At 43.2% G+C, this 23,886-nt stretch overlaps 1 pseudogene across 1 annotated transcript; it reads right to left on the reverse strand.

Moving 5' to 3' along the window:
• Positions 1-3,424: 3,424 nt before the first annotated feature.
• On the reverse strand, positions 3,425-23,834 carry LOC308106253 (fascin-like; annotated as a pseudogene). Its single transcript, XR_013935060.1, has 6 exons — positions 23,393-23,834; positions 21,515-21,924; positions 16,644-16,800; positions 15,480-15,601; positions 5,685-5,855; positions 3,425-4,108 (listed from the first exon to the last, which is right to left on the reverse strand). The product of XR_013935060.1 is annotated as a fascin-like (transcript).
• Positions 23,835-23,886: the final 52 nt, after the last annotated feature.

A 23,886-nucleotide genomic window follows, 5' to 3' on the forward strand; every position in this document is an offset into this window, starting at 1 on the left:
TTGTATGCTCTCCTTTGTGTGGACATGAATAAATTGTTAAAATGTGTGCGTGTGTGTGTGTGTGTGTGTGTGTGTGTGTGTGTGTGTGTGTGTGTGTGTGTGTGTGTGTGTGTGTGTGTGTGTGTGTGTGTGTGTGTGTGTGTGTGTGTGACTGTGCGCAATGCATGCAGGTTCTTGGACTCATAACAATCGACTTTGTCTAATACCCCCAGCTCCAGGTAGGGTTTAATTTAAACAATGTGCAATGTGACGCATTGTTGGCTAACTTAGCTTGTAGATCTGTGCTTTTTGGCAAGCGACAAAAGTTGTGCGATGGAGTATAAATCAAGCTTGAGCCCACTTCTTCATCTCCTTCCTTCCCTCTCAAAAGAGATTAAAAACTGATTGAGTTCAATGGAGAGGGTCAAGTAAGGAGAGAGCTATAAAACCCAGCCCATTTAGTGTAACTATCAGTGTTGCCATGTCTGCCTATTGTAAGCGACTTTGGGCTTGTTTTTCTCACTTGTAAATATTGGTGTTTTTTTGTGCTTGTTTCTAAAGTGTAGTTGCTTATTTGGGTCTACTTCCAAATGTTGTTTAAACCAATGGCTCTAAGCTTTCATATCAAGGACCCTCAAATTAATATGTATTTGTCCGCAGACCCCCATCTGAAAATATTTTGTGCTAGGGACCCCGCCATACAAGTTTGTGTCGTTAAAATGTTTACAAAATAATTGGAATATTTTTCTACTTTTTTTCTACTACCTTGTAGATCGGCTATTTTCAAATATCCAATGTATATACCGTAGATTTAAAAGTGCTCATGCAGCCTAGTCGCTTATTTCTCTCACAGAATCTGGCAACACTGGTCACTATGCTCCTTCCACTGAGGTTAGCAGGAAATAGTAGTGATAGTGGGAATGTGGGCGGGGACGCTATAGTCAGAACTGTGGCCCTTCTCTGCAGCCCTTCTAATTTCATTCCTATGAACATCGGCATGCTTTTGCACTTAAAAGTTTCCATGATTTTTCTGTGTTAGTGAAGTCCTCGGCGAACAAAGAAAGCATTATTTACAAGCACCATAATGTACGTAAATCTGGCATCATCCCTTTATCCAATGTGTCTCATGACTGACTGAGAGAGAGAGAGAGAGAGAGAGAGAGAGAGAGAGAGAGAGAGAGAGAGAGAGAGAGAGAGAGAGAGAGAGAGAGAGAGAGAGAGAGAGAGAGAGAGAGAGAGAGAGAGAGAGAGAGAGAGAGAGAGAGAGGCGAGGCGAGAAAGCAAGGCGAGAGAGGCATTTATAGAAGCAGCAATATGAGCAAGCAAGCAGCAATATGATACAAAATGCAGGGGTCTTCAACGTTTTTCAGGCCAAGGACCCCGTTAGCTGAGAGAGAGATGAAGCAGGGACCATTACATGTTGTATAAAACTGTGTTGCAGATTAAACCTTTTCATAGATTTAGTAGATTTCACTTGTTTGACACACATTATATATTCTATTCATATGTTGGATTCATGTTCATGTGTATTTTTCAGACTGGTCCGCTCTTTTTCCCTCTACACCAAACTCTCTGAAAATAGCAGATCTACAAGCTCGCAACGCCTCGCAGCGCGAGGCGTTGTGAGCTTGTAGATCTGCTATTTTCGGCTAACGGCTAACGATTTCGGCTAAAGATCATCACACAAAAGATTCGGCGGACCCCCTGTAGTCACTCTGAGGACCCGCTAGGGGTCCCGTTCCGGACCCCCCCCCATGTTGAAGACCCCTGCACTATTGGAATAGTCTGCACTTTTACACCACGACAAGTACATTTATCAGGAGAGGTTTATAATCAGGAGCATTAAGAGTTCTCATTTACACCAGTAGTAAAACCAAAGACCAGATATACCGCTCACAGCAAAGCCTTTTTTACTTTAATCCAGTTCCACTGGTTCAGGAACTAGAAAAACCAATTAGTTCTAATCAGAGATGATCATCATTCCTCCTCTCATTTAACCAAGGTCACATGAGGTCCATGTCTCCAGTATTAAGCCCAATAGAGGAGATAAGTTCAGTTCAGTGATATTTATATTCCACAGAGAAAAAACCTTGGCGCCATGATTTCCAGTTTAGCAGCTCTGTTCTCCGTTTCACACACACACACACACACACACACACACACACACACACACACACACACACACACACACACACACACACACACACACACACACACACACACACACACACACACACACACACACACACACACACACACACAGTGGTGTAAAGTAACTAAGTACATTTACTCAAGTACTGTACTTAAGTACAATTTTGAGGTATTTGTACTTTACTTGAGTATTTCCAATTTCCAATACTTTTATATCTACTCCACTACATCTCGGATCCAAATATTGTACTAATACTCCACTACAATTATTTGAAAACTTCAGTTACTAGTTACTTTGTAGATTTTGATTATTATTACAAAACATACACTAACCACTTCAGCCCTATATACATTTCGGCCATTTGAAAATAGCCGATCTACAAGCTAGATCTGCTATTTTCAAAAGATTTTTATACATTTGAAAACGTGTGAAATGGGACATTCTGCATAATGAGCACTTTTACTTCTGGTACTCTAAGTACATATGATACCATTACTTTTGTACTTTTACTCAAGTAAATTTAGAATTCCGGACTTTTACTTGTAACGGAGTATTTCTACATTGCACTATTGATACTTTTACTTAAGTAATTTTTATTTTATTTTTTTTCACCACTGCGAATACCCATCTACACACATACGCACGAACACGCACATGCACACACATACACACACACATACACACACATACCAATACTTTGAAGCATAATATTACATGATGATGAAGTCATGTGTCGTTTTGCCACCGCGCGCTTGTATTCCTCAGTATTCCCACAAGGTGGCGCTGTCCAACGAGTCCGCGCTGGCCTTCAGGGCCCCGGCGTGGTCTCCTTTGAGGTACTTGCCCCCCGGGGCGCGGATCACCATCTTGTTGACGTCACAGAACTCAAAGAGGAACTGGACGGGCGTGGCACTGCCACACACCACCGACGTGTCCTCTGCCACGCACCAGTACTTCTCCTGGGAGTCTGAATACACACACACACACACACACACACACACACACACACACACACACACACACACACACACACACACACACACACACACACACACACACACACACACACACACACACACACACACACACACACACACACACACACACACACACACACACAGTGGTGTAAAGTAACTAAGTACATTTACTCAAGTACTGTACTTAAGTACAATTTTGAGGTATTTGTACTTTACTTGAGTATTTCCAATTTCCAATACTTTTATATCTACTCCACTACATCTCGGATCCAAATATTGTACTAATACTCCACTACAATTATTTGAAAACTTCAGTTACTAGTTACTTTGTAGATTTTGATTATTATTACAAAACATACACTAACCACTTCAGCCCTATATACATTTCGGCCATTTGAAAATAGCCGATCTACAAGCTAGATCTGCTATTTTCAAAAGATTTTTATACATTTGAAAACGTGTGAAATGGGACATTCTGCATAATGAGCACTTTTACTTCTGGTACTCTAAGTACATATGATACCATTACTTTTGTACTTTTACTCAAGTAAATTTAGAATTCCGGACTTTTACTTGTAACGGAGTATTTCTACATTGCACTATTGATACTTTTACTTAAGTAATTTTTATTTTATTTTTTTTCACCACTGCGAATACCCATCTACACACATACGCACGAACACGCACATGCACACACATACACACACACATACACACACATACCAATACTTTGAAGCATAATATTACATGATGATGAAGTCATGTGTCGTTTTGCCACCGCGCGCTTGTATTCCTCAGTATTCCCACAAGGTGGCGCTGTCCAACGAGTCCGCGCTGGCCTTCAGGGCCCCGGCGTGGTCTCCTTTGAGGTACTTGCCCCCCGGGGCGCGGATCACCATCTTGTTGACGTCACAGAACTCAAAGAGGAACTGGACGGGCGTGGCACTGCCACACACCACCGACGTGTCCTCTGCCACGCACCAGTACTTCTCCTGGGAGTCTGAATACACACACACACACACACACACACACACACACACACACACACACACACACACACACACACACACACACACACACACACACACACACACACACACACACACACACACACACACACACACGTTTATGAGGGTTTTCATTCTATAAGGTAGGGATGTCCGTTATTGGCTTTTTTTTTTACCGATATCCGATATTCCCAGTGCAGTGCCAGCTTAGTGTTTTAGGTGCTGAAGCACAGGGCACCAACCTTGGGGGGGCACCAAACGGTGTGGAGAAAGTGAAAGAAGACAGAACTATCGCCGAAAAGCGCCGAAATCTAGAAGCAGCTGCTGCTGAAGGAGCGCTAAAACGCTGGTGCAGCGTCAATTCTTTCCGCGCTTCTTCCCCCCCCTCCCCCCGCTGACAAAACGGTCCCGGGGGGCACCGAAACGGGTCGTAGCACAGGGCACCACGAAGGGTTAATCCGGCCCTGGATTATTCTGATATTGTCCAACTCTTAACTCATTCAGTGCCAAGTAAATAAATAAATAATTGCCTATAGAGGGTATGTGTGTGACATCATCATCAAACCCGGAAGTTATGCAGGAATGCCTACTGAGTGTCAAAAAAATACTTTCTGGCCTTGACAGCCCATGCATCCAAACAGAAAAGTCATATCTGATTGCATTAAACAACATTAAACAATGTTAAACTCACTTTGCATGTTGCTTTGCCACTCGCTTTGCCACTCGATGTGCCATTCACTTTAAGCATGCGCATACCCTCTATAGTGAACAGCGAGAGACTATGGGCGTATGATATTCAGGCAGGGCTACTTGTCAAACAGCGAGTGTCCTACCTGACAGCAGGATCTAAATGTCTCAATGTGAAGAGTAGGCGAGAACCACCTCCAACCACTGGCAGACGTGCTAGTTATATTGTATCATAATCTACCATACAGATTGGTTATAATAACATTTCATTCATTAAAATAAGCTCTAGATTTCAGCTTGAAGTTTCTTCATTGTGTTTTTATCAAGGTGAAGACACTGTCCTTCTCCAAAACACATACAGTACGGTGCTAAATCAAACTGTGAGTGTCATTTTTAAAGGAGTAGTTCACCCCCCAAAACAAATCTTAATCAATTACACACGCCATGAAGCCTTGATCTTTTTTGTTTTTGTCACATTCCTAAACCAATAATTTGCTAATCTCTCAAGACAGATTCAGAGCTCCGCAGCTGAATCTGTCGGCAACTACCATTACAACGTTCCCCAGAGGCCAATTGAAATTGAAATTGAATTTTATTTTATTTTGCAGATGGGTTCCCAGATTGATAATTTGATGACCGGATGGCCTACTCTTTGAGTCTCCTACTCTTTGAGTCTCCTACTCTTCTCCTACCTGATAAACTTCGCCAGTCTTCATGGGTCATCAAATTATTGGCGCAGGAATGCGACAAAAACAAAAAAAATCTCCATGAATTCAAGGCTTCATGGTAATTGATAGAAAATAAGTATTTTTTGGGGTGAACTACTCCTTTAATATGGCACTACTCTCTCTCTGTCTCTCTCATACCCAAACCAACACACACCTTTGATGCAGTAAGCTCCATTGTGGAACTCGAGCTGGAAGACATCGTAGGTGGCGCGGTTGGAATCCAGGGTCGCGATGCCGGCCTTACGAGAGCCAATGAAGCCGTGCTCGCCGCGGAGCACGATGATTGGACGGTTGATCAGTTTCATCAGGAACTGCTCGGCCTCCCCTAGAGAGAGAAAAAACAACTTCAGCTTCATTTTACTGTCACATCACTAGTTTGCAGCTGTAAAAGATTACTTGTTTGAGCAAAGCTTCCCAAGAACTGCAGTTACATTTTTTATAATAATAAAGAGTATGCACATGCGTCACTTTTCCACCGGGACACGCCCACCTCATCTAGACTAAGTGGCAAAACATTGAGCAGCATGGAGCGTTGGAGTTTGGAAGCGCTCGTTGGAAATCACTCCTTCCTACCACCTGTTTCTAAATGTCACATAATGCACGAGGCAGCAGGACGTTGAGTTATTGAAAAGGAGCGCTTCCAAACTCTGACACTTAGAAAAATAATCACCTGCACGACAGAAAGTAGCTCATAACAACATGTCTACGGTGGATTTTTATGAAACAAAACCTTTGCAGATAGAAAGAGGATAATTCAAGCTTTCCGTACAGCTGCCATGTTGGTGAGTTTAACATTGTTTAATACAATCAGATAGGACTTTTCTGTTTGGATGTATGGGCTGTCAAGGCCAGAAAGTAGCTTTTTGCCACTCAGCAGGCGTTCCCGCATAACTTCCGGGTACGATGATGTCACGCACAAAGCCTCTATAAGAATAAAAGTTAAGAAAACGAATCAAATATTAAAACAAAGATCTAGTTATCTAATATACATAAAGTGTGTACTCAAAAGAATAAAGACAAGAGTACGTCAGTCTCTTGTTCAAATAAAATACATGAATTGGCAGCAGATCAAGAATGTATAAAATGTATGGGAATGGGAGTGTGTTCACAGTCAGACATAACGTGACAGTGCCAGTGTAATGAGAGCATGTAAGACTGACATGGCGACAGGAGCTCAGCGCCTGTTCAGCAGCCTAATGGCCTGGCTGTGGAAACTGTCAGTGTTGCCAGATTTCGTGAGAGAAACAAGTAACCAGGTCTATGAAAACAAGCCCTAATGAAGCCACTATACGGGCCCCATATGAGCACACACAGACAACTATTTGGAAATAGCCGATCTACAAGCTCACAACGCGTCGCGATGCGACGTGTGTTGTGAGCTTATAGATGTTTTTTTTCTAGAAAAGATTGACTAATTTGTAATATTTCTGAAACATTTTAAATACACACATCTTGTATGTCCGTGGCACAACATCTTTTCAGATGGGGGACTGGGGGTCTGTGGATAAATGCATATTAATTTTGGCGGTCCTTGTCATGAAAATGTTTGAGAACCACTGGTTTAAACAACATTAGGAAACAAGCCCAACACTTTAGAAACAATCCCCAAAAAAAACGCAACCCGCAACTACCAATATTTACAAGCAACTTTACAGAAAAACAAGCCCAAAGTCGCTTATAATAAGCGGACATGGCAACACTGGACACTGTCCCTTAGTCTGTTCTTGGTTCACCATTTAATCCTGTGGTGTCGCCTGCCTGACGGTAGCAGCATGACCAGATTGTGGCCGTGGGGTGGGAAGTGTCTCTATGACGATCCGCTTAGCCTTTTTTAAGTGCTTGGTTGGTGGTGCTGTAGAATGTCCCAATCCCGAGCAGGGTTTCCGCTATAGGCAATGTTTTTGGTCGGCCTCCGTGACCGGCCCGGCCAAATGATTAAATAAATCAAAGGTAGAGTAAGTGATATTTTTTGGTTAAAACAAAAAGGTTCTTGTTAAAAGGTTAAAGCAATATATTCTGATAGTAATCATTGCTATAGAGTGTTTGTTCAGTAACAGGAGTATCCCTGTATCTCCGGCTCTTTGATAAACAGAAAATACATTTTCAGGTAGGTGACAACATTTCAGCCAATCAGAAGAGAGTACCCATTTATCAGCTTTCTTTTTATAGTGTTCCAGTTCCAATTTTGTCTGCTCATTTCTTTGTGTCATCACTTCCAATTTCACTTGTTTAATAATCTGTATCCTGACTGAGTTCTCTATCCTGATTGGATAAAATTGGTATCCTAACCCGAAAATGCATTTTCTGTTTAATATAGAGCTGGAGAGACATGGAGACGGCCTGTTACTGAACAAACACTCTTTCTATACCAATGATTACTATCAGAATATAGAGCTATTTAATACTTATTTTAACCAAAGAAAATCACCCTACCTTTGATCGGCCATTACATCTTGCTACGTTAGCGCGGCGCATCTTTCCACTTTATCAAAGATTCAATGCACAGTTCCTGAGTTTATAGTTTCCTAAAGCAGTGGTTCTCAAACCTTTTCAGGTCAAGGACCCCCAAATTGACATTTATTAGCCCACAGACCCCCATTTGAAATGATATGCCAAGGACCCCCATAAGAGAAGATTTTTACGGATATAGCAGTGATTTTCAACCATTTTAATTTCAAGGACCCCCAGTTTGACATGCATTAGGCTACGGACCCCCATTTGATGGCATTTCTATTAGTAGAGCGGATAGTAGGAACAATCGTTCACTTTGTGATACAAGCGTGAAAATTGGCATGAACATTCCTTTAGGTCAACTCTTTGACTTTTTTAATCGAGCCACTCAAAAATCCAAGATGGCGGCCATTTTTCAAGATGGCCGATACCTTAGTGGGCAGTTAAGTGATATGATGGTTTATTTGGTGATACAAGCATGAAAATTGGCATGAGCAGTCTCTGTGGGTCACTTGACAATACGCCACCCACAGCTACTTGAAATTTCAAGATGGCGGCCATTTTTCAAGATGGCCAACACTTTAGTGGAGCATTTAAGTTATATAATGGTTCATTTGGTGATACAAGCATGAAAATTGGCATGAGCAGTCTCTGTGGGTCACTTGACAATAAGCCACCCACAGCTACTTGAAATGTCAAGATGGCGGCCATTTTTCAAGATGGCCACCACCTTAGTGGACTAGTTAAGCTTAAGAAATCATTTAGTTGGTGATACAAGCATGAAAATTGCCATGAGCCGTCTCAAAAGGTCATTTGACAAGAAACCGCCCACAGCCACTTGAAATTTCAAGATGTCAATCTTTAAATGATACCTTTTCTCATAGAAATGTATTGGGTTCCTCAAAAAGCTCTGTCAAGAGAGGTTGTTTGACTGTGTTTTGTCTGACTCCTCGCCCACGACCTGTCCAGTTTGGTAAGACCTGTCAGGAGTTGCCTCCCACCGGCATAGCTCTCAGGGTTCACTGAGGTAGGCCTAAACAAGCTCCCTTACCACGACAAGGTAACAGTCACAAGGGAGGATATATATATATATATATATATATATATATATATATATATATATATATATATATATATATTGGTTTTTTTAAACTAACAGCCATTACATGTGTCAAATAAATACTAAGGGGTGGGGAAACAAAAAATAAGATGAATAAATTAGCACAGTTGTGGTGCTGATAAGCACAGTTGTGGTGCTGAACGGACAGTGCTCCAAAATTATGAGTAATGGCTAATACTGAATGGCAATAGCCACGGACCATGACAAACGATACTAAGGAACTAAACTGAAAATGTGCTTCACTGTTAGATATGGCAGTGGAAGGCAGTGGAAGCAATGTTACAAAGTAACAACTGAAAATTACACAGTAATAGACTAGATAAAAAGTAAAACATGATGCGTCGATGTGACGAGGGGAAGCCGAGCCATAGGCCTCCACTTGAAAACACAGAGGACAACAGGGAATAACTCTGGCAAAATAAACATGCAAATAGGTTCTAGCAGGGGCAACTACATAGGCATGTGAAACTGAGTCCATATCTGAAGCAGTTACACCTTCCAGTACATGCCTTGGAGCACCCACATTTGGTCAACTCCCAACAACTCTCCGCAATAGGTGGAAGTGGAGTCCAGAAGACTTTCCACTTCTCGTCCTGTTCCACCCATCCCCAGTCAGATGGGCTCTGCATTTGTGGATGTCGCTTCAATGCCTGTCCCCACACGTATCCAGCCTCATAAGAAGCATGTTTGGCATGCTCTTTGAGTGCTGCTTGAGTTGGTGGGATCAAGTCATATTGTCTTTGCTTTCTGGCAAAGAGATCAAGCCTGGCCTCGTTCACAGTTGTGACATCGCTGGACCGGTCATACATTAGATCTTCTTGGCCTCTTGACATGGATATCTTTGGTATCTTCAGTGTCTTCAGCAGATGTAGATGCTCTCTTTTGGGCCCTTTCCAGCTCTGTGTTGTTGAACCTAAGTTTACAGCTTGAATTATATTTTGCTCTGTTTCTTGTCGATGTGCTTTCTATGCCATCACCTTCATCTAGTCGGGTTGGACTAAGTAAGATAGGCAGAGCATTGATCTTATGAAATAATGGAACATTTCTTGCAATGGTATCATAACCAGTACGATCGTGCTCTCTGTTGAATAAACTCGGCTGAATGAGTTTTTCCTTGGTGACCTGCTGACAAATTAAACATCTGTCCCAGTTAGTTTTCACAACTGTTATGATGGCTTCTGCCATGTCTGCAGCATAGGCAGAGGCCGAGGGTTTATCCTTTTACCACCTTTTACCAAGCACTTTGATGTATGGGATACAACTAAGTTCGTGCCTTAACCCTACACTTAGTTCGATCGTTCATCCAATGCCATTTAAATCCTGAGCGATCTGTACACCATCCGGTTAACTAAAACCCCATTAACCTTGGCTCGGCTCTCCCGTGCTGGCACAACCTGTCAATTCAGGTGCGGCTATCTAACTGTTTTGGGGTAAATTAGACAGCATTTGGGATACCAACTTTCAATTAGCTGACATTGAACCCCACTCTGAGTTTAACAGCAGTGATATATCACCAGTGTGCCCTGGTAGTGCAGATATTCACTCTTATCTAATCTATCTATGATCAACAAATCAACACAACTATATTGTGATGTGTTAAAAGTTGTTCTTTAGCATAATAATAATAATCGTATAATCGTCCTTAAAGAAAAAAAAACATACATTTCTATGAGAAAATGTATCTTTTGAGGATCCATCTTGAAAATAGAAATGTAAAGTGGCTGGGAGTGTTTTCTTGTCAAGCAACCCTTAGAGACTGCTCATGCCAAATGTAATGCTTGTATCACCAAATAAACCATTATATAACTTAATTGCTCCACTAAAGTGTTGGCCATCTTGAAAAATGGCCGCCATCTTGAAATTTCAAGTAGCTGTGGGTGGCCTATTGTCAAGTGACCCACAGAGACTGCTCATGCCAATGTTCATGCTTGTATCACCAAATAAACCATTATATAACTTAATTGCTCCACTAAAGTGTTGGCCATCTTGAAAAATGGCCGCCATCTTGAAATTTCAAGTAGCTGTGGGTGGCCTATTGTCAAGTGACCCACAGAGACTGCTCATGCCAATTTTTATGCTTGTATCACCAAATAAACCATCATATCACTTAACTGCCCACTAAGATGTCGGCCATCTTGAAAAATGGCCGCCATCTTTGATTTTCAAGTGGCTCGATTAAAAAAATCGATAAATGACCTCTAAAGATGATCTGTACCAAGTTTCACGCTTGTATCACCAAGTGAACGATTCTCCCAAAATATTGCTTTTAGCCGCTGCACTATATCTCTGTGACCCCAATTCATGTTGTAAAATCAATGTTAATTTAAATCTGAGAGTGTACAAATGAGAGTGTACATTTGTACGCTCTCAGAGTTACAGACCCATAAGGGTCCATTTGGTTCCTAAATATCTATCATTTAGCTGGGGACCCCCTGGAACTCCCTCAAGGACCCCTGGGGGTCCCCGGACCCAACTTTGAGAACCACTGTCCTAAAGCATATCTACTCTCTACTCACGCAGAGGTGTCACTTGCCAAAAACAATAGAATAAAGTCAGGACGATGGATGAATGATCTGCTTGGTACGTGACTCCGTCATACTAGACTACATAAACAAACTATAGTCTGAGTATGTCTGGGTCCTTGTTATCACAAGGAAAGAAGAGATTACGTATCTGGGTTTTGTATTTTAGATAACAATCTTTCCGGTGATATAATGGCAAAACAAAAGTAATCAAGAAAGTCAACCAGAAAATACGAATTTTGGGCAGGATCTCCTCGTGAGGACACCAGCTGGAGAACTCATCCAATGTCAATTTTGACTAACCATGCACCTCATGGTACTCTAGCACCTCAAAGGCACTAAAATCAAAACTACAGACCTCTCAAAACAAACAAATCGGACTACTACTAGACCTCACACCCAAGACTTTTCTAACCCATGCTCATTATGCTAGGGTGGGATGGCTCAGGGTAGAGGACAGAGTATTCAATCAATCAATCAATCAATCAATCAATCAATCAATCAATCAATCAATCAATCAATACATCAATACATCAATACATCAATCAATCAAATCTCGTTCAACCTTAATACGCAGTAGCCTACATCATCCGCTTTTGTTTTGTTACTGTTAGGGTTTGGTTCATGATGGCAAATTAAGGTAGTCAACTTGCCTGCAGTGTGTTACCAAGTTATTCCACCATTTTGTTTTATTATCGTCAGTTGGGCCTGGGTTGGAATACCCGGGCGAAACAAACAAGACCCGTACGTTCTCAGGGCTGATCAGGAGGAGGGAAACGCATGGAGTACTGTGTAACTACGATTTAGGCTGATCTAGGATCAGAGAACTGCAGCAGCAGGCTCTCTCGGGAATTAAGCCACACTGACGATTCGCCAATCAAATGTAAGCTCATAAAAAACAAGCCCAAAAACAACCGCAACCCACAACTTCCTACATTTACGAGTAACTTTACAGGAAAAAAAGCCCAAAGGCGCTTATAATAAGCAGACTTGGCAACGCTGGGTGGCTGTCCTGTCATCAGTGTTGGAGCTGCACATAGCTATGCAGTCGTGTGTACAGAGAGTAGAAGAGATACAATATTATTACTTTTATTATTATTACATTTATTATTATTATTATTATTATTATTATTATTATTATTATTATTATTATTATTATTATTATTATTATTATTATTATTATTATTATCATTATTTTTAAAATATCAAGTAGCCTATCATCAGTATTGGCCATCATCGTCAGTTTTAAAGAGCTTTATTTATAAAGCACTTTAAGCACTTACTACCAACCAAGTGTAGCCTAGATATGTCCAACAGCTCAAACCCAAAAATCTATAACACCAGAGAGGGTCACTTTGATGCTATCTTAGTTTTAGATGTAGGCCTATTTGACAGTGCAGAAACATAATTGCCTTGCCTTGACTATGATGGAAGCTTACATTTCATATCACACACCATACAGTAAGATATACATATCGTCACGTTTTAATATCGCGATATATCTCGGGACGATATATTTTGACACCCCTAGTCAGTGGTTCTGAAGTGATTGACTGCAGTGTTGATTTCGTCGACTAAAACTATGACGAAAAATGTTCGTCGACTACCTTTTTTCAATGACGAAAACTAAATAAAAACTAAGCTATGATGACTAAGACTAAATATATTGACAATTTCGTCAACAAATAAAAACTAGACTAAAATGTTTGGTTGTGCTCGGGTGTTGCGCTCTGAAAATAGCAGATCTACAAGCTCACAACGCGTCCCGCTGCGACGCGTTGTGAGCTTGTAGATCGGCTATTTTCAGCATGCAACCAAGTGTAAAATCAGCCATTACGACGCCATCAAGGCACCCGCCAGAATTCATTTTAGTCGACTAAATCAACTGTAGATTTAGTCGACTATAATCTTAGATAACTTGTCTGGCCTTCTGTTGCTCTCTTGTTTTGATCTCCTTCCCACTTACCCCCCACCCTCTTCTTCTCCCCCCCCCCTCTTCTTTCTATGGAAACTAACGTTGCGATGGGAACGATGTACAAAAAAGAATTTCACCCACTCTTTTACCTTGTAAACCTGTGATGTGACAATAAAACTGATTCTGATTCTGATTCTGAGATATTTTAGTCGACTAAAACTAGACTAACAGTAAAACATTTCAGATGACTAAAATATGACTAAAACTAAATGGAATTGGAATCAAAAGACTATGACTAAAACTGAAAAAAAATGTGCTGTCTAAATCAACACTAATTGACTGCTCATTCTCATATCCTGGCGACGACGTCAGCCCTGACAGGAAGTCCAGTATCCAGCTTCACAGGTAAAGGCCCAGACCCCTCAGCTTTGTGTCGAGCATGGGGCAGGAACTACCGTTTTGAATCTCAAGTTACTCCCTTCCAGGTGGGGAAAAGGGCAGTGCGGAGAGCCATAGCAAGCAGGCAAGCCAGCATGGCAGGCAGCATGGAACAAACATAGCCCCGCCTCACCAACCTCTCAAAGCATTTACTGACAATTGAGATGAGTGGCGACAAGGTCTCCAGTCGTTCAGACATGTTACCTTGGAGTGCTTGGGGACAAGCACAACGGTGGACATCTTGAAGCCCACGGGGACAACAGCCTGGGAGAGGGAGAGGTTGTTAAAATATCAGCAAAACACTCCCGTCCAGCTGGCCCCCGCTCCGACCGCACATGCTCTGGGGATCGTGGCCCCCGGGATGACATCGGGGCCTTATTGCAGCCTTAATACGGATGTTCACCTGCTTGAAGGCTCTGCGCACGTCAGCCTCCAAGTGGGCTAGCCTTCCTCACGTGGGGCTATAGCTCCGGCTGGCTGGGAGTGAGCAAGAAAGCTGTTCAGCTCACCGGGGAGGGAGGGAGGTAGAGGGGCTCTCAATGCAGTTGTTTCTCCCTCTCTTTAAAAAAATAATAAATAAATAAAAACTAAGCTAAGATGTTAGTGAGGGACTAGTGTAGAAGAGATCCACTAGAACTAAAAGACAAGTCATTTTATGTTTGGTTGCGCTCAGGTGTTGCACTCTGAAAATAGCAGATCAACAAACTCACAACGCGCGTTGTGAGCTTGTAGATCTGCTATTTCAGCATGGTTGCATGGTTGCATGCTGAAAAGTGTAAAATCAGCCATTACGACGCCATCAAGGCACTGGCAAAATACATTTTAGTCGACTAAATCAACTGCAGATTTAGTCGACTATAATCTTATGATATTTAGTCGACTAAAACTAGACAAAGACTAAAACATTTCAGATGACTAAAATAAGACTAAAACTAAATGGAATTTGATTCAAAAGACTATGACTAAAACTAAATCAAAATTTGCTGTCAAAATCAACACTACTCTGAAGTCCATTATATCGTCAACTGGTTATGTTTGGGCAAAATGTTTTGTGTGTGTGTGATATCTGTGAATCCTTGAGGTAAAGTTAGGCCCTGTGTCCACTGGGCTTTTTTTCTCGGCTGAAAACACCAAGGCGCTCGCCTGGCAGCGCTTCCAGTCGCCCGAGTTGAACATGTTTTAGCTTTCAGCAGACAAGGTAGATGTGCCCAACGCGATGCCAACCTGCTGGAGTTTCCAAAAAACACGGTGCTTCCGTTATATTAAAAACATGCGCTGCGCTCTGGAAAAAAAACATCTTAGTGGACACGGGACCTTAAGGTCTTTACTGTCGATTCCCCTAACACAAGAACACAGTATGGTATGGTGGATTAAAAACAATTTAGCTTGGAGGGGTCACACTAACAAAGGCCTGCAAACAAATAAAAATAAAATCATATTACACTGCTGGGTGGATGTTGAAGTCGTAAAGGAAAATTGTGCAAAAAATTACTGAGCACTCACCCGCATTCTCCACACTGGCGGTCAGCTGTCCGTTCCTCTTGGCGGTCACGTACTTCCCGTTGGCCGCACGCACACACACGTGCCCCTCATGCCACTCCAGCTCAAAGTAACTATTGGCAGATCTGAGATGTTGTACACATAAACACAACGAGCGGCCTTTGAGATGCATGAACATGTGCCAACTTAATGTACATAATATTCAACATGATGCATGTGTGTGTGTGTGTGTGTGTGTGTGTGTGTGTGTGTGTGTGTGTGTGTGTGTGTGTGTGTGTGTGTGTGTGTGTGTGTGTGTGTGTGTGTGTGTGTGTGTGTGTGTGTGTGTGTGTGTGTGTGTGTGTGTGTGTGTGTGTGTGTCTTCAAATGGCCGGCCTCTCCAAAAGGAGGGCCAAGCAGTTAACCAGGTACTGCTCACGTGTCAGTATCAGCTATTATAGGAAGCCGCTCAATTTGGAGGAGGCGTTGTTTCCTTTATCCATGATTGATGTCTGCTGTGTCTGACTAGTATGTCAACTGTATTGTATGTAACAATGTTCTGCCTTATAGAGAGTATGCACATGCGTCACTTTTTCACCGGGACACGCCCCCCCCTCATCTAGACTGAGTGGCAAAACATTGAGCAGCATGGAGCATTGGAAAACACTTCTAAATTGCACATAATGCAGGATGTTGCGTTATTGAAAACGAGCGCTTCCAAACTCTAACCCTTAGAAAAATAATCACCTGCAGGGAATTTGTTGACAGAAAGTAGCTCAAAACATGTCTACGGTGGATTTTTGTGAAACAAAAACTTTGCAGATAGAAAGAGAGAAGATAATTCAAGATTTCCATACAGCTGCAATGTTGGTGAGTTTAACGTCGTTTAATACAGATAGGACTTTTCTGTTTGGATATATGGGCTGTCAAGGCCAGAAAGTTTTTTTTTTGCCACTCAGTAGGTGTTCCCCCATAACTACCGGGTACGATGATGTCACGCACATAGCCTCAATCGGCACTTTGTAACTGGCTGTTTTCCTATTGTCTGACTGCACAAGCAGTGTTTATGTCCTTTGTACAAGGTATTGTACTTCTGTTTACGTGGACACAAATAAATATTTCAAGTGTGTGTGTGTGTATGTGTGTGTGTGTGTGTGTGTGTGTGTGTGTGTGTGTGTGTGTGTTTACTTGGAGGAGGCGGTACACTGCAGTCCTCCAGTGGGCGTCAGGGTCCAGTATTTCCCGGCGGCGGTCCGGAAGGCACACTTCCTGTCCGCACGACTCATCTCCAACTGGAAGACCTCCTGGTCCCCCTCCTCGTCCTGATTGGCCGACAGGTCCATCCCTGCAAATGCATGAGGTATAGTATGGGCCTATCAGAAGCAGTCTCACATAGCCAGCACGATCTGATATCTCCGCCTACCAATTGACCATGGGTACATTTAATATTCATTTTAGATTTTAGAGCTTTGGTTCTCAAAGTGTGTGTGTGGGGGGGGGGTCCCCAGGGTCCCCAGCAAAATGTGTTAATATAGCGCCACAATACTTTTAACCACTTTAACCTTTTATACTTGGCTATTAAAAAATTCTGGGGGTCCCTGGAAATATATATTTTTAGATGGGGGGGGGGGGGGGGGCAATACATATCATTTTGGGGGTAGAGGACAGAGTACAGCAACTTGCAATGGGCCTAGTTTTCCAGATACTCAAGGGACCACATGTCACATGTACCTGTCAAACTACTTAAAACGATTGACTGACGCCCACAGGCACAACACCAGAGGGAGCTCCACTGATCTCATTCCCCCCAGATTCGGCACAAACATGGGGATGAATTAATTCTACTGTTATGCCACCAAAATGTGGAATTTGTATAACTGTACCTCTGTAATTTTTGTAAACTGTTAAAGTATTCAATCAATCAATCAATTGTATGGGCGAAGGCAACCGGTGACAAAGCTACGACTTTTTTTGTGTGAATGCACTGCATTCACAAATCTGTCATCCATTTTGTTTTGGTATATTGTGTATATATCTCTATTAGCAGGATATTGGGTTACCATCCTTTTCATAGCCTACCTACGTGAACAAAGCACCCCAATTGAACCGTCCTTTGGCTTTCTGAAAATAAATGTAGACACCGGCATGCCCTCTTTTGAGTCTTTGGCCCAAATACATGTCTATATATACTGTCCTGTGTTAGCACTGGTTCTACTTCCCCACCTACATGTAGAACATTGAGCGTCAGGGATAAAAACTGATTCAGATACTGCACATCAGTTAGCAAAGTACTGAATGTCTATTAATTAGGACCATACCACTGTCTATACATTCATTGTCTATTCACAGCCTCAGCCTATTGTGCATAAATATACTGCAGACTGTTTTCCTATTAACCCATTAAGGCACATTTCATTGATTCTGCTAACAGCAAAATCTGTCTGCTATCTGCACCACTGCATTAAACATGTTATGTTGTTGTTAGTAGGAATAAACACAGAAGATACCGGTAGATGTTTGGCATTAATCTCGGGTGTCACATTTGCCCACTCCAGTGTACTAGATGCTGCTAACTGAGTTTAATAAATGACCGAAATTTCGGCCACTGCCATCTGGGTCTTGATTACCTATACTCAAGCTAGTTTCAAGACTCTCCAAGTTACTAATGTTCATACCATGCTGAAATGAAATGGAATCCAGTGGCTCCCTCAAAAGGTCAAACAAACCACAGAATGCTTTGAAAAATGGCGGGCAGATACAGTGAATCATAGTCAATGAGCTGAACATGATGCCAGACCAATGGTCTGGTCAGACCACGGTCCTTTAACTCAAGAGTTCCCAAACCTTTCAGGACGTGACAACCCAGAAATAATCATATTGAACTGGGGACGCCTCGTGTTGTGAGGTAATATGACATAGTAATGGTCTTATTATTTGTTTTATTTTAGTGTTATTAAAAGGTCTTAAAAGTCATTAAATTGTAACTTTATAAATGTGCTGATACCATATACACTTCTACTGTATGTTGTTGGTTTGTTTACTGTTGAGAGAGAAAACAATGTTGCAAATTTAGCTAATCATCTGGGGACCCCCCCCCCCCCCCCCCCCCCCAACATTAAAAAAAAATCATTTGAGGACCCAACCCCCAGTTTGGGAACCATTGCTTTAACTTGTCAGAATGGCTGCACCCTGGCCCCTAACCCCTGTATCAATATTATCAGGTATTATTCTGTTATTATTATTTATAGTGGCCAATACATGCAAAAACAGTCTGAGGAAGTTGAGCCCACAACCCATTTACCCTGCAATGATCTCTCATAAACTCTCTCTCTCTCTCTCTTTCTGTCTCACACCAGCCTGATCTCACAGAACACGGTGAAATAGCACGGATTGACAATTCCATGAATACTAAATAGACAACTAGAAAACCAGAAAAGCTGTGCATAGGAGCCGCGAATCCCACGGCGAAATAACATGGGTTGCAACCCGGAAGCAGAGCAGTCCCCACAACATGATTTACCATTCTGTGCCTATCGGTACATAACTTGGACGGCGCTGAGTAGGCTCAAGCAAACGTCGCAACGTTCGGCATAGCAACTCGCTCGCTTTAGCTCGCTCGGTGGTGCTTCACGTGGCTCCAGTTCGCTTGAGACTGCACGCCTCCGACATGGTCCAAAACGTAACAAAGTCAATGGAGGGGATACGAGGCGGCTATGCACGGCTTTTCAGGGTTTCTAGTCGTCTATGTACGGAATGTCAATCTGTGCTATTTCACTGTGTTGTATGAGATCGGGGTTGCTCACACACACACACACCCACACACACACACACACACACACACACACACACACACACACACACACACACACACACACACACACACACACACACACACACACAGAGCGACAAACACAAGGAGACACAAACACAGGCAAGCACAAACACAGACAAAGACAAATACACATGCATTAGGTATAATGGATATTGACTGTCCACTCTAAACTACAGTAGTGAACTGTCAGACACATAGAGATTAGAGAGCAGACAGACAGACAGGGTCATGGTGTGTATATAACCTAAAAACCACACGTCTCCATTATGGGAGGATGTCGCTGGGCTCTCCCTAATAGTACTGCACTGTTACATCTCTCTATTTTAGAGCAGCCAGATGAGACGAGTATACTGGTGAATAATACTAGTGGTCCTTCCACTTCAACCCTGGCCACAAAATGTGGATAGAATTACTGCAGGAAAGCGAGGGGATGATGAAAGAAGGAAAAAGAGAGAGAGAGAGAGGCGGGTTTGATCTGAAAGGGGGGGGATAGAAAAGAGAGGAGGAGAGCCAAGCAGCATGATAATGAAAAACACATGGTGCAGACAGAGACACACACACACACACACACACACACACACACACACACACACACACACACACACACACACACACACACACACACACACACACACACACACACACACACACACACACACACACACACACACACACACAGACTAGGGGAAGGGAAAGACAAGTCATCAATCTGTGGAGGAGAAATGAGAAACCGCGAGGGTCTAATCTGTTGATACGCATGCACGGACAGACACACGCACGCACGCACGCACGCACGCACGCACGCACGCACGCACGCACGCACGCACGCACACACACACACACACACACACACACACACACACACACACACACACACACACACACACACACACACACACACACACACACACACACACACACACACAGTTGCCCTGCATACTCATTCAACAGCTGTGTGAGTGCCCAGTGAGACATGACACGGTGACTTCATGGGAAAGGAGTGTAGGCCTGTATGTATCCTACAGCTCAAAAGCTTGTAGATCTGTTCTTTTGAACACCGGCACACCGCTGTACGGAGCATAGATCTGGCTTATAAGTGTAACATATGTTCACTTCCCCCCATTCCTTTGCATCCAGGTCCTGCAGCTAACCTGCAGTATAAGCATTCATGCATTCATTCATAGATTTTACGCAAATCGGTCTCTGTAGTCATGTGATCAAGACGAATCTGTCACATTTCTCACATTCCATTACGATTGGCTTCCAGAGCTTGTGGGGGTGGCCTTTCTGCACAAAATGCCACACATGAATGCAGCTCCCAATTGCTGGGAAAGCACACATATTCCCACTACTAAGCCAAGGAAGAAACCCCCATCCGATTTTTTTCCCCAAATCTCATGGTGGCGCTACAACAGACCACTTCATACGTTTTGGCCAATAACTCTTGAACCGTAGGTCGTACAATCAACATCCCCCTCCCCCCCTGGATTCCTTGTATCATGACGTAAACATATCGGCCCGGGAATTTGTGCCAGAATTCATAGTGTGTTTTCTTCAAAACACAAATGTTGCCTCTACTACTACAGATTTTGTCCAAAACTCACACAAATCGGTACACATTATCTCTGGGGTCATGTGATCAAGACGTATAAGTTATCAAACTTACAGTATACTATACCCATTCCAAGTGGCTATGACCAAAGTTTGCGGGCCCTGGCTAGACAACCCGGCCTGACGGAGAACCCTATGCTCCGAAGAAGCACACTTTTCTAGTTTATTCATTTATTTACCTCAGTGGTTCTCAACCAGTGGTCCAGGGACCACCAGTGGTCCTTGAGGGGGTTCCAGGTGGTCCCCAGCTAAATGATGGAGTCGGTAACCAAATGGACCCCTATTAGATCTTTAACTCTTGAGAGTGTAACTCTTCAGAGTGCTTTAAGTCTTGAGAGCGTAAATTTTACGCTCTCAAGAGTTAAATTACTGTTAAACATCTGCATTACCTAATTAAAGAATTGTTATTTTGATCAACGATTGCTTGTTATCAGTCCTATGATACCAACATCAATACAGCATGGAATTGTGGACAAAATCATATCCAACGATAGCAAAACATTCAAAGTCTTGGGTCTGAGAGGCTAAATCTCATCAAACGGTGGTTCCGTGGCTCAAACACCGAATAAATAATGGACCTTGATATGAAAAAGGGTTGAAAACCACTGCTTTTTACCTTGCCTGGTGGAGACGTTCCTCTCGTTGCTGGAGGTCAGCACCACCTGGGCGTGGCTGCGCTCCAGGCCGAACAGCTCGTCCTTGCCCACGCGGGTGATCTTCCCGGACTTGATGGTGCCGCTGGGGCCCGAGGGCGCCAGGTAGCGCCCGTTGCAGTCGCGGAACTGCACCTTGCCGGAGCGGAACTCCAGCAGGTAGCCCGTGTCCCGGTCGGGCTTGGCCGCCAGGGCGCCGTCGTTCCGCAGGAAGCGGTTGTCGCAGGTCTCCAGGTGGTAGCGCTCGTCACGGTACACCAGCGTGATCAGGGAATCGACCCCCACGGGACGTCCCGGTCCGCCGACACCTCCTGGCGGTCGCCATGAGTGCTCAGATGGGCAAAGCGCTGCGCGCCAGGCTGTAGAGGTTGACCTGAGGGTATATATAAGCAGTGGTGGAAGAAGTACTTAGATAAATACTCTGTTACGTAAGTAAGTAAAAGGCCTGTGTTCAAAATGTTACTTGAGTAAAAGTACACAAGTATTGCCATCAAAATATACTTAAAGTACCAAAAGTAAAAGTACTCAGTATGCAGAATGTCCCAATTCAAGTTTTCAAATGTATACAAATCTTTTGAAAATAGCAGATCTACAAGCTCACAATGCGTCGCGTGACTCGCGTCGCGACGCATTGTGAGCTTGTAGATCTGCTATTTTCAAATAGCCAAAATATATAGAGAGCTTAAGTGGTTAATGTATGTTTAGTGATAAAAATCTAAATCTAAAAAGTAACTAGTAACTATAGTTTTATATATTTATATATTTATAGTGGAGTAAAAGTACCATATTGCCTCTGAGGTGTAGTGGAGTAGTAAAAGTAAAAGTACAGAAAATTGGAAATACTCCACTAAAGTGAAAATACCAAAAAATGTACTTAAGTACAGTACTTGAGTAAATGTACTTAGTTACTATACACCACTGGTATTTAGGCCTGGCACGATTATTACATAATCGCCTGATTGGATTGTAATGCCCAGGATTTGAACCGTGTGGAAAGTAACCCATCATCTTATCCACTAGCCTCAAGGGGAATTCTTCCATGACCAAGGGGAGATATTAGACTTCTGGTAATCAGACAGAGCGCTCTTAAGCCACTACTGCTACACTATTCATTTGAGATACTTGTAATTATTTTTGGCAGAATCGTCAGAATCAGCTCCATTGTATGTCTGCTGTTTCCACCATTTAATTCGTTTTTGAAACTATACATGATTAGCCTGTTTTGCCCATAGTACTGTATGGTAGGCTAATGGTAGCCTGCCTACATTATTAATTTTGATTATTGTATCAGTCATTGTCATTGACTCTCATTCTCTCATTTCTTTGAAGCTAAAGTCCTCCTAGTTCAGTTATTTGTCATAACTGCCTGTGCACTTTTGGTTAGGGCAGGCTATACCTAACAAGGAGCCTAAAAAGCATACAGAAATAAATGCAGGCAATATTTTTTAAACACAATTCAAGTGTAGGGGCGGGGCGGTCTTATGCGGGCCTTTGACACGGGTTGCCACGCAAAACGGCTGGAATCCCCCAAATCAAGACGAGATCAAAAGAAGTCGTCAAGCCAAGGAGGAATGGTTGAAATCAAGGAGACCCCTTGAGAATCAAGGAGGGTTGGCAGGTATGAAGGAGTTCACATGTATTTTTTTTTGTTTTAGTCGCATTCCTAAGACTATAATTTGATGACAGGCAGAGTCTCTAGTCGACTAGTCTACTGACCAGCAGTCACCGGTCATCAAATTATTGTCTCAGGAATGTGGCAATAACCCAAAAAATCTCCATGAATTCAAGGCTTCATAATTGATAGAAAATAAGTCATTTTTAGGTGAACATTAACGACATACCTGCGGGTGCACGGCAGGTGCATGCTCCACTTCTCCTCGGGGCCGATGCTCTGCGCCCAGCAGCTGATGCGGTCCTCCGTGCCTCCCAGGTACCGGCCGTGGGGCTCCGAGCGCAGCGACCAGCGGCCCGACGCGTCGTCGTCGTCCGTCACGATGACGAAGCGACAGTCTGGGTGTCCCCGCGTCTCCTGGTCGGCCGTCACGGTGCCGTCCTTGTCCGTGGCCAGGTAGCGGCCAGGTGTGAGCGCAGGAACACGGCGCTGCCGTCCTCCAGGCTCTGCTCCAGCGTCCAGCGCTGCTTCTTCTTCAGGCTGGACGCCGACGCGTTGACCTTGAAGCCGAACGCTCGGCGGTCAGATAGCGGCCGTTGCGTTCACCCAGACCCCAGAGGGATCTGGAGGAGGTCGCCCGGTCCGTTGGAGGAAGAGTCGCTAGAAGACATGTTTTTTTGTGCGGTGGTGCTGATGTGTGAAAAAGAGATGAGAAAATATGTC

The sequence above is a fragment of the Gymnoscopelus braueri genome (assembly GCF_963280865.1).
Source record: "Gymnoscopelus braueri genome assembly, chromosome: 2".
NCBI lineage: Eukaryota > Metazoa > Chordata > Actinopteri > Myctophiformes > Myctophidae > Gymnoscopelus > Gymnoscopelus braueri.